The sequence below is a fragment of the Loxodonta africana genome, chromosome 3, assembly GCF_030014295.1.
Source record: "Loxodonta africana isolate mLoxAfr1 chromosome 3, mLoxAfr1.hap2, whole genome shotgun sequence".
NCBI classification, from domain to species: domain Eukaryota; kingdom Metazoa; phylum Chordata; class Mammalia; order Proboscidea; family Elephantidae; genus Loxodonta; species Loxodonta africana.
Genome location: NC_087344.1, coordinates 205,867,427 through 205,879,200, shown reverse-complemented (window position 1 = coordinate 205,879,200; position 11,774 = coordinate 205,867,427).

Genomic DNA, 11,774 nt, shown 5'->3' with positions numbered 1-11,774 from the left:
TTTTTGTTAGTTTGGGTAGGTAGTGTGTTTCTAGAAATTTGTCCATTTCCTCTAGGTTTTTAAATTTGTTGGAGTATAGTTTTTCATAATACTCTGTTATGATCCTTTTTATTTCAGTTGGGTCTGTTGTAATGTCCCCCATTTCATTTCTAATTTGGGTTATTTGTGTTCTCTCCTGTTTTTCTCTTGTCAGTTTGGCCAGTGGTTTGTTGGTTTTGTTGATCCTTTAGAAGACCTGACTTTTGGTTTTACTGATTCTTTTTATTGTTTTTCTATTCTCTATTTCATTTATTTCTGCTCTGATCTTTATTATTTCCTTTCTTCTCGTGGCTGTAGGCTTCTTTTACTGTTCTCTTTCTATTTGTTTAAGTTGTGTAACTAATGTTTTGGTTTTGTACATTTCTTCTTTTTAGATATGTATATCTAGTGCTATACATTGACCTCTGAGGACTGCCTTTGCTGTGTCTCAAAAGTTTTGGTATGATGTGTTTTCATTCTCATTTGATTCTAGGAACTTTTTGATTCCATCTTTGATTTCTTCCATTACCTAGTGGTTTTTAAGCAGGGTGTTATTCAGTTCCCATGTAATTGATTTTTTTTCCCTTACTCTTCCTGTTGTTAATTTCTGCTTTGATGGCATTGTGGTCAGAGAAGTTACATTGTATTATCTCAATGTTTTGGATTTTGTTGAGGGTTTCTCTGTGGCCTAAGATGTGGTCTATTCTGGAGAATGTTCCATCTGTGTTGGAAAAGAGTGTGCATTTTGCAGGCGTTGGGTAGAGTGTCCTATATATGTCTATGAGGTTATTTTGGCTGATTGCGCTCTTTAGCTCTTCTGTGTCTTTGCTGAGTTTCTTTCTAGATGTTCTGTCCTTTACTGAGAGTGGTGTGTTGAAGTTTCCTACTACTATTACGGAACTGTCGATTTCTGTTTTCAGTGCTGTTAGAGTTTGTTTTATGTATTTTGGAGCCCTGCCATTGGTGCATAGATGTTTATTATGGTTAAGTCTTCATGATGTATTGTCCTCTTAATCATTGTATAGTGCCCTCCTTTCTCTTTTATGGTGGATTTTGTTTTAAAATCTATTTTATGTGAGATTAGTATTGCCCCTCCTGCTCCTTTTTGGTAGTTACTTGCTTGATAACATTCTTTTCCATCCTTTGATTTTTAATAAATTTATGTCTTTGTTTCTAAGGTGTATCTCTTGTAGATAGCATATTGATGGGTTCTTCTTTTTTTTTTTAATCCATTCTGTCCCTCTCTGTCTCTTTATTGGTGCATTTAGGCCATTTACATTCAGTATAATTATTGATAGGTGTGAGTTTATTGCTGTCATTTTGTAGTGCTTTTTTTTTTGTGTGGGGCTGATATTTTCTTTGTTCCTCTTACTCTCCTGTGCTGAGTTCCCTTTGTTTGTGGATTACTTTTTCATTTCTTTTGTTTTTGTAAATTTTTGTTTTTATTGAGAGTTTATGTTTTTCTTCTTTATTTTAACTTGCTTTGTGGTTACCTTGAAATTTACCCTTATCTTCCTTGGTCTGAACCAGTCTGTTATTACTTGGTATCGCCTTACCTGTCTCTCCATTAGAAAGTTCTATATCTATACTGTTTATTCCCTCTTTTATTGTTCTGACATTGTTGTCATTTGCAGATTAACCTGTCTAGTTCCCTGTTGCAATTGTTTTGGTTTTGGTAGTCCTTGGAAGTTCATTTCCTAGGTTGTTATCTGGCTGGTACAATCTGGCATCCTAGATTCAGGCTGTGGTCTGATGTTGTTTGTCCTCAGACTGAAGGACTCCCTTTAATAATTCTTTTTAGTTTGGTTTGATATTTACATATTCCCTTAATTTCTGTTTATCTGGAAATGACCTAATTTCACCATCATATTTGAATGAAAGTTTTGCAGGATATATTATTATTGGTTGGCAATTTTTTCTTTCAGGGTTTTATATATATCATCCCATTGCCTTCTTGCCTTCATGGTTTCTGCTGAATAATACAAGCCGAGTCTTATTGTTTCTCCTCTGTATGTGACTTTTTGTTTTTCTCAAGCTGCTTGCAGGATTTTTTCTTTGTCTTTGGTTTTAGTGAGTGTGATTATGATATGCTTTGGTGTTTTTCTTTTTGGGTCTATCCTATATGGGGTTCGTTGAGCTTCTTGGACGGTCAGCTTTTCATCATTCATGATATTAGGGAAGTTTTGTGTCAGCAGTTCTTCAATGAGCTTCTCTGTGTTTTCCATTTTCTCTCCCTGTTCTGGAACTCTGATCACTTGCAATTTTTTGCTTTTGATTGTATCCCACATAATTCTCAGGGTCTCCTCATTTTTCTTCATTCTTTTTTCTGATTTTTCCTCAGAGTTGTATCCAGGTGTTTGTCTTCAGTTTCGCTAATTCTGTCTTCCATTGTTTCAAACCTTCTCCTCAGCCCTTCTATGACACTATTCATTTCTGAAATCTTGTTGTTTATCTTTTGTATTTCTAATTGTTGTTTTTGTATGATTTCTAGTTATGAACTTATTTTGGCATTTTGTTCCTGTGTTACTTTCCTGAATTGTTCCATTTTTTTGTCTGAATTTTCCATGAATTTGTCTGCCTTTTCCATAAATTTGTCCATTTTTTCCTCATTTTTGTCTGCTTTTTGCTTCAACTCTTGGATTGCTCTGAGTATTAGAAATTTGAATTCCCTGTCAGGTAGTTCTAGTGCATTTTCTTCTAGTGGAAACTCATCTGGTGTTTTATTTTGGGCACCTACTGGAACCATCCTGTCCTTTTTTTTTTTTTTTAATATGTTTTGATACTGTCTGCTGTCTTTAGGACAGTCAGTTGTTATTTTCTTTGTTTCTGGATTGTAGGTTGGTTTGTTTCATCCTACTTTTTTGTTTTATTTGGTTATGTCTGAGCAGGTGGGCTGAGCATTCTTTGTAGTTTGCTCATATGTAGTCTCGATACTTTTCACCTCCTTGTCCAGTGGGCAGGGCCAGTCAATCAGCTATGGCACAGCTGGGCAGGTCCAGCTGAAGGGGAGGGGCTGGGATGGGTTGTTTTTGGCATGTAGCAGGGCAGACAGATTGGGCCAGGAATCAGTGCTGGGCAGGTCCCGGTAGGCCACGACTGTGCTGCTAGGGGTTGTGATGTTCAGTGCACCGTGCAGGTAGGCAGAAAAGAGGGGGGAGGTTGTGATTGTGGAAACAGGGGAGGCTGAAGGGGGGGAGGAAGAATAGGGGGGTTAGGAAAGCGTATATTGCTCGTTACCAGGTGCTCTGTGCCCTGCTGGGAACCTCGTGAAGCTGCTTTACTGTACTCCCTGTCTGCCAATCGCTGATGTGGGTGGGGCAAATCCAAGTGGCATGGACAGTGCACTTCCTGGCTGGCTGAGCCACTGCAGCAGGCCAGGAAGCTCAGAGGTAGAGCAGTGGGGAGAGAATGGGTGTATCACTGGTTACCAGGTGCTCTGCCTCCTGCTGGGAGTTCCGAGAAGATCCTTTCCCATGCTCTCTCTCTGCTGATGGCGGATCTGTGCTGCGTTAGCTGATGGGGCCCTCTGCACATATCTCTCCTTGCTTTCTGTTCTCTGTCAGTTTCTTATTCCATTCGGTGCTTGGCTGAGTTCTTTATTTCTTCATTTGACACTTCAGGTTCCAGGAATGATGTTTGTCTCTCTTTTACTTAGTTTTTTCAGGTCTTTGCTGTAGAGGGATGGCATGGTGCTTCTGTCTATGGTACCATGTTGGCCAGAAGTCTCCCCTACCCCATTTTATTACGAGGCCCTGAGCATTAGACACTAATCTTGGGTCCACATGAAAGGAAACTCAGCTTGACTGGGGGTAGATCCTGGAGGTAGTGCTGTGTGCTCTTCCTTAGCACCTGTTCTGGGAAGCTCTCTGGGTATGGGGTAGCCCCCCTGCCCCCCCCAGCTCTGTCTACACAGGGAACTCCTTGTTCCTTAAGCAGATAGAGACTCTGAAGTGCAATGCCCCCAGCACAAGATTTATGGTTTCACTTTCACGTCAAATTGTGCAAGTTACCCTCATGCATCAGGCATTCAGAGAGACTTCCAGCCCAGGTGGGCAGGCTGACCAGAGGACAATGCCCAGGGAGTCTAGTTGGGAGACAGGGCAGAGGGTGGGGGGAGCAGGGAGGACCTTTATGACACAGAGCAGAGACACATTCCTGGTGATAACTGGCCCCCTTTGACCTGCCATCATTAGCTGTCAAGAAACTGATGAGGCTTGGGATGGGGAGGGGGGAGGTGAGGGATCTGTGGGAAGGGCTGGCTGGCTCCTGTGGGCCTGAGGGAGGGAAGGGTGAGAAAATACACTGGTCCATTTTCAGCCCTGGATTGCTCTGTCTTTCTCATCAGCACTCTGTCTGCCTGCTTCCACAGTGGCATGAGGGGAGTGGGCTGCAGCCTCTACGTTTAGGGAGGGCGTGGTATTTCAGATGATGCTCACTCTCCATGTCCACGGCAGTCCTGGGGTTACAGCTCGTGGCCCTGCTAGGCTGGAAATGCCCAGAACAAGGGTAAACATTTGTAAGATAGTCATCTGAACCCTTATGTTGAAGGTATTTCCAGCAGACTAATTCATTAAAACACAGAAAAAACAACGAACGAGCAAAAGCATTCATTGAGTACCTGCTATGCAACCCAGAAAGGCCTTAAGCTCATGCTGGGGAAGGGACACACAGAAGGATGAGGAACAGGCCTTGTCCTCAAGGAGCTTGTACTTCAGTCAGGGAGATGCCGCAAACACATGTGAAACTAAGACAACACAGGTGTTAAATCAGTCAATTCCAGTTCAAGGTGGAAATAGAAGGCAAAGTACCTGTCACCTGATGATCTCCCTGCCTCCACTCTTGTCTGCTTCCAAACCATCTTCCATACTGATGCCAAACAAATATAAATATGTTACCAAAAACCAAACCCACAGCCATCAAGTCAGTTCCAACTCATAGCGGCCCCATAGAGTTTTCAAGGCTGTAAATCTCTGTGGAAGAAGACTGCTACACCTGTCTCCTGTGGAGCCACTGGTGGTTTTGAACTGCCGACCTTTCAGTTATCAGTTGATTGCTTTAGCCACTTTGCCACCAGGGCTCCAAAATATGTTACACCCTTGCTTAAAATTCTTTTAAATGCTGCCATCAACATTAACAAAATGAAAACCAAAACTCTTTTGCATGGTAAATAACGCCTTTTATAGTACATGCCCAGCTATCCTTGCTAGTTTTAATCTCTTAATAGTGTTCATCTTACTGCCTCTCACCCAGACACATAGAACCAACTACGACCCCCTCCTTTCACACCTTTGTGCCTTTAAGCATGCTGTTCCTTTTACCTGGGATGTTAACTCTTCCTGCTTCTTGTCCATTTATCAAAGCCCTAGTTATTCTTTAAGTCTCAGTTTAAGCATCACTCCTTCAAGAGCATAAGTAGAAACTGGAAGGTATTTTTTTTTTTTTTTTTTGCTTAGAGAGGGTCAAGCACGTTATGTTTATAGACTTTGATTGTAGTCTTTACTACAGGGCAATGCAAGGTGCTTTAATGAATGCACAAGTCAGATGACGAATAATATCTAAAAGTAAGCTCTAGGAGAAAACGAGGCAAAGGTGTTTGGGGTAGTTAAAGGGGCCCACAGAGTCTCCATTTCTTCCTCTAATATCAGGAAGGCACGTGCAAGGGACACACCAGGGACGTGGAGGGAAACACTGCATTGTTAATTTAGGGCTTTAGGTGATAGCTTGGTGCCAATGTGAGCATAAATAGAGACAAAACCACTGCCACTAAAGTTACCTCCATCACCCAGATGGCCCAGAATAAGCTTATTCTGAATTTTTAGCTTACTGCAAAGGAAGAAAAAGAATTAAAAACTTATTACTAACTAGCTCACCCATAAGAATATTTCACAGACAAAGCTGGGGAAATGGGGAAATTCTGGCCTAAGAAATTAGCAGAATTCCTCTTAGGAAGAGGTCTCTTCAGTCCATGAAGCAGCTTCATGGGCTTTTTGGTTACATACAGGTTATCCTTGGGTCTTGTCTGAGTAGGAGAGATTAAGGCAAATATTTCTTTACAGAATGCTTTGTTTTCTTCCCGGCAGCTAGAGAGACGAAGACTTGGCCCTGAACTTAGTGACTCATGGAGAAGGGGAATAACCTCACTGTAGAGTGTGAGAATGGCCCCAGGGATTGGTGGCATGCTGGCATCCAAGGAGAGTGATCCCTAGGAGAGTGGTCACCGATGAATCCAATGTTCCCTTTCAGAATGCTTTCTGACAATGCTGTAATGACTTTCCTAATCCCGAATCTTCAGCAGAAGATGCTTGTGCTCACTGGGAAGCTGCTGTGTTGCCTTGGAGCATGAAGGGGGAAGACAATGTGCATCACTGGAGCAAGAGCAGAGAGAGAAAACAGCGGCTCTGGAGATGAAGTGGGTTGGGGACTGAGAGTCCAGATAAACCAAAAAAACCAAACCCAGGGCCATCGAGTTGATTCCGACTCATAGAAACCCTATAGAGCAGAGTAGAACTGCCCCACAGTTTCCAAGGAGCGCCTGGTGGATTTGAACTGCCAACCCTTTGGTTAGCAGCCATAGCACTTAACCACTACGCCACCAGGGTTTCCGAGAGTTCAGATAGAAGCAGGAATTTGGAGTGAGATGGGAGCGGAGAGATGATTACTAAGAGAACTCAGCACCCCTCCGTTGGTGGTGGTGTTGTCAGGTGCCATCAAGTCAGTTCTGATTCATAGCCACCCTATGCATGACAGAACAAAACACTGCTTGCTCCTGGACCATCCTCACAATCATTCTTATGCTTGAGCTCATTGTTGCAGCCACTGTGTCAATCCATCTTGTTGAGGGTCTTCCTCTTTTTAGCTGACCCTCTACTTTACCAAGCATGATGTCCTTATCCAGGGACTAATCCCTCCTGATAACATGTCCAAATTATGTGAGATGAAGTCTTGCCATCCTCGCTTCTAAGGAGCATTCTGGCTGTACTTCTTCTGAGACAGATTTGCAGCTTCGGTATGACTTTGGTAGTACCAAGAAATACTGGGAAAGGTGCTGAGTGGCCCAGATTCCCACAGTAAATGTGGACTTGATGATTTTTAAAACTGTTTAATGTAATGGAAAGGGTGATTATAGAAGGTTGGGCAACCAAAATACATCCAAGTTACCTGCCCAGGATGGTGACATCTCTTCTATTATCGTCTGGTCTTCAGCATTTGTGTTATTTAACTTCCCTCACATGGCAGTGACTTCTTTTCTTCGGTTAACTCTGATCCTTTGAGGGGTACAATGGACCAGCTTAACCTGAGTTTGGAATATATATATGGAAGTAATCAGAGGTATGTTAGGAGCCGTTGGTTATGGCCAGATCATTGTATCATATTGTTTGTAACACATTTAAAAACATTTAATTATGAGCCTTGTGGTGTGTTTATGTGTGAACATAATCTGCCCCTTGGGGTGATTAGTAAACAATCAAGAATTCACATTTGACAAGTGGCTATAACAAGCCCTTCAAATGTCATTATATAAGTCTATACCAGAGAGCCTATCAATTAGCATAGAAGATATTGGAAGTAATTTTTATTTTGTGAAATAAGTGGTATTGAGGATATGTGCTTGGCTAGAAAGATTATATAAGCACATCCACTGCTGTACAAAAGAAGCATAAGAACACAACAAGGTTGACTGCACAGTCCTTCACAGTAGAGCTTTAGGTCAAGAACTCTGCCTGGCCCTGTGCCTAGCACCCCACCACTTTGTTCATGGAGGACTTTCACTTAATCCAAGTAGAAGTCTTGGGATAGGACTCTTGTAGCACCTGCCTCAAAGTGGACCTTTCATGCAAGATCTTTGTTGGGGAGATCAAAAGGGCAGGGTGCAGGACCTCACCAAGTTTACAGAATTAGATTTTCAGACTGCCTCATGCCTGCTTGATTTGAGAGCAGTGCTCCCCGCGACCTTCAAAGTTGAGGGGAGGAGAGCTACTAGTACTTTCAGGTCAGTTTGCAACAGGTGAGTAGTCTTGAAATGTACGCAAAGGGTGTTTAGAATTTAAGACATTGAAGATGAGGGAGCTACTGGAGATTTTAAAGCTAAAGAATGATAAGGAGAAAATGTTCAGTGCTGAAAGTGTTCGGGACAGGGAGAGGAGTTAAAACCAGAGACCTGAGACAAGAATGAGGATGCAGAGCTAGGGCTTCTCCAAGTTTGGAGTGGGTCAGTTCCTCTGGTTTTTCCATATTCCTCTGAGCCCTGGGGCTGTGGCCAAGAGAGTTCCCTGAGTCTAGGGGAGCAGAGGAAGCCAGCTTAGTCCTCTATGACAGAGATGCATTGCAATGAGTAGGGAGTAAATCCACCACTGAGTTGGGGGTTACATTTCCCTCAGATACACTCAGAGTGGGGGTCAACTCAGAGCAGGCTGACGCAAGAGGTGGCCTGAGCTCTGCTAAGGAGACACCCTCAGACATCCCCATTGAAAGCAGGAGAATGCTTTGAGCAGCAGCTTCTGCCCTGTCAGCCAGTCTTCAAGAGCAGGGCTGTTGACTCACATCCTTGGTGCTTCTACTATAAGGGTCTTTGCAGGAGGCCCGTGTGAAGACCATCTCATAAAGAAGGTAAAAGGGCTGGAGAGTACTGGGCCAGAGGACTGGGACACTCGGCTCAGGGCCCTTCTTGTTTTGGGTTTGTCCTATGGCAGGTCTAGCACTCTCTCCCTCTCGGTCTCCCTCCTTGAGACTCCTTTTCCAAGTCTGGCTTCTTTTTAGTTGGAGGCTACCTTTTCTGTGATCAAAATGTATGAACTGTGCAATGTAGTATCTATTGCTCCCTGAGGTGGGTTTTCGAAAGTTTCCAGTAAAAAAATTGGAGTGGAACAGATAGCTAGGCTAGGGAACAACTTGTTCTTCCCCCTGTCCCCTTCTCTCTGTCTCCCCACCACAAACCAGGTTTACAAGATATACTGGATGGAGTAGAATAAACTTTTAGCATCACATGTGACTCTTTCTGAGTTGTCAGGCTGCTATAAAAATAATGCAAGTGTGGACATTTGGACATCTAGGTTCAAGCCATATTCCACCATTGGATGTCTACTAAAGACTAGTGCCTGCAATTTTTTTCTCAATAAAATGGAGCTCAAGTTTCCTATTCACAGTCTTGTCATGAAGAATGAAAGTTAATACTTGAGAACAACAATAATAAGTGTTGGAATAGTTAACCGTTTCTAAACACTGAGCTTGTGCCAGGCATGTTGCTTAGCACTTCGCGTGAAATAACCCATTCAGTCCTCACAGATATTTGAGGTGAGGATTATGAGTCTCCTCATTTTACAGATGAGGAAATCAAGACTTAGGTTATTTGTCCAAAGGCATGTAACTCATAACTCATTACTCACTCATGATGGAACTGAGGTACTATAAAAGTTAAAGTTGTTATAATAACCTACTTTTAACCAATCATTATAGAAAAGAAAATCAATAATATCCAAAAAGAATTATTATATATTATCAAATGAAAAAAGCAGGTTAAAGAAAAAAGGAAAGAAAAATAACAACAACAAAACAAAACTTATTACTAGTGGTTATCCCTGGATGATGGAATACCTTAATTTTCTTCTTTATGTTTTCTTGTATTTTCCAGAATTACAAATCAATATGATTATTTCGATAAGGAAAATTTTAAAATGTTCTTAGAAAGAGGTTTAGTGAACTCAGAACATAGCCTTTCACCACTGACTGGACAGTAGTGTTGTTGTTGTTGTTAGGTGCCGTTGAGTCGGTTCCGACTCATAGCGACCCTATGCACAACAGAACGAAACACTGCCCGGTCCTGAGCCATCCTTACAACCGTTGTTATGCTTGAGCTCATTGTTGCAGCCACTGTGTCAATTCACCTTGTTGAGGGTCTTCCTCTTTTCTGCTGACCCTGTACTCTGCCAAGCATGATGTCCTTCTCCAGGGACTGATCCCTCCTGACAACATGTCCAAAGTATGTAAGACGCAGCCTCACCATCTTTGCCTCTAAGGAGCATTCTGGCCGCACTTCTTCCAAGACAGATTTGTTCATTCTTTTGGCAGTCCGTGGTGTATTCAATATTCTTTGCCAACACCACAATTCAAAGGCATCAATTCTTCTTCGGTCTTCCAAAGGTGTCAATTCTTCTTTGGCCTCTATTGCTCTCTCCTCAGCCCCATTCATGTTCTTAAATGCAGCCACTCATGTATATCACCAGATGCGTCCCTGCCCTGTGACTCTACATGTAGACACACACATTCCCAAGTGTGCAATCACACCCCACAGCAACAAAGCCCTTTGCAGTCACACCTTGTCCACAGCAACAAAGCCCTTTGCAGTCACACCTTGTCCACAGCAATGCTTGTCTTTCAGGGATCAGGAAGAGAGGGGGAGAGGCAGACTGGGGAATGGAGCGACTTGTAGGGGCCTGCAGGGAGCTGGGGCTGAAAAGGGAAGGCGGTGAAGAGGGTGAGGCCTTCTGGTCACAGAGCCAGGGCAGGAGAAGCAGATAGTTCTGGAATTCACATTGTGGCTGGGTCTGACCAACACCCTGTTTCTGGTTCCCTCCTTAGTCCATCCCTAGTGTTCAGTAAACATCCTAGGCTTTCCATAGAGATGCCCATCCGATGAAGGTGATCTTTAATAACAGATTACTGCATCTCTTGGATTATTTTAACAGAGCTACTTGAGAATGGGGGAGGAACATTGGACTAGGAGTCAGACAAAGTTCAGACCCCTAACAGTGAGCATCACATGTGGTTCTTTCTCAGTTGTCAGGTTGCTATAAAATAATGCGAGTGTGGACATTCGGAGATTTAGGTTCAGGCCAGATTCCACCACTGGATGTCTATTAACTGCCCTGGTGGTACAGTGGTTAAACCACTTGGCTGCTAACTGAAAGGTTGGCGGTTCAAACCCATCAACTGCTCTGTGGGAGAATGGTGTGGCAGTCTGCTTCCATAAAGATTGATGAGTAGTGTCTGGAGTCTTAAAAGCTTGTGAATGGCCGTGTAAGATTCTCTACTGGTCCTACCCCACCTGGAGGAAAGGAGAATGAAGAAAACCAAAGATACAAGGGAAAGACTAGTCCAAAGGACTCACAGACCACAACTACCAGAGCCTCCACCAGACTGAATCTAGCACAAGTAGATGTTGCCTGGCTAACTACTGACTGCTCTGACAGGGATCACAATAGAGGGTCCTAGATAGAGCTAGAGGAAAATGTAGAACAAAATACTAATTCACAAAAATAAACCATACTTACTGTCCTGACGGAGCCTGGAGAAACCCTGAGAGTATGGCCCCCAGACATCCTTTTAGCTCAGTAATGAAATCCCTCCTGAGGTTCACCCTTCAGCCAAAGATTAGACAGGCTCATAAAACAGAACAAGACTAAAGGGGCACACCAGTCCGGGGGCAAGGACTAGAAGGCAAGAGGGGACAGGAAAGCTGGTAATAGGGAACCAAGGTTGAGAAGGGAGAGTGTTGACGTGTCGTGGGTGTGGCAACCAATGTCACAAAACAATATGTGTATTAATAAGAAACTAATTTGCTCTATAAACCTGCATCTAAAGAACAATAAAACAAAACAAAACCAACAAACAAAGATTTATAGCTTAGGAAACCCTATGGGGCAGTTCTATAGGGTCATTATGAGTTGGAATTGACTATACGGCACAAAGCAACAACATTAATGAGTAGGGCAGTTCTCCTCTGTCCTAAAGGGTGGCTATGAGTTGGAATTGACTCCGCA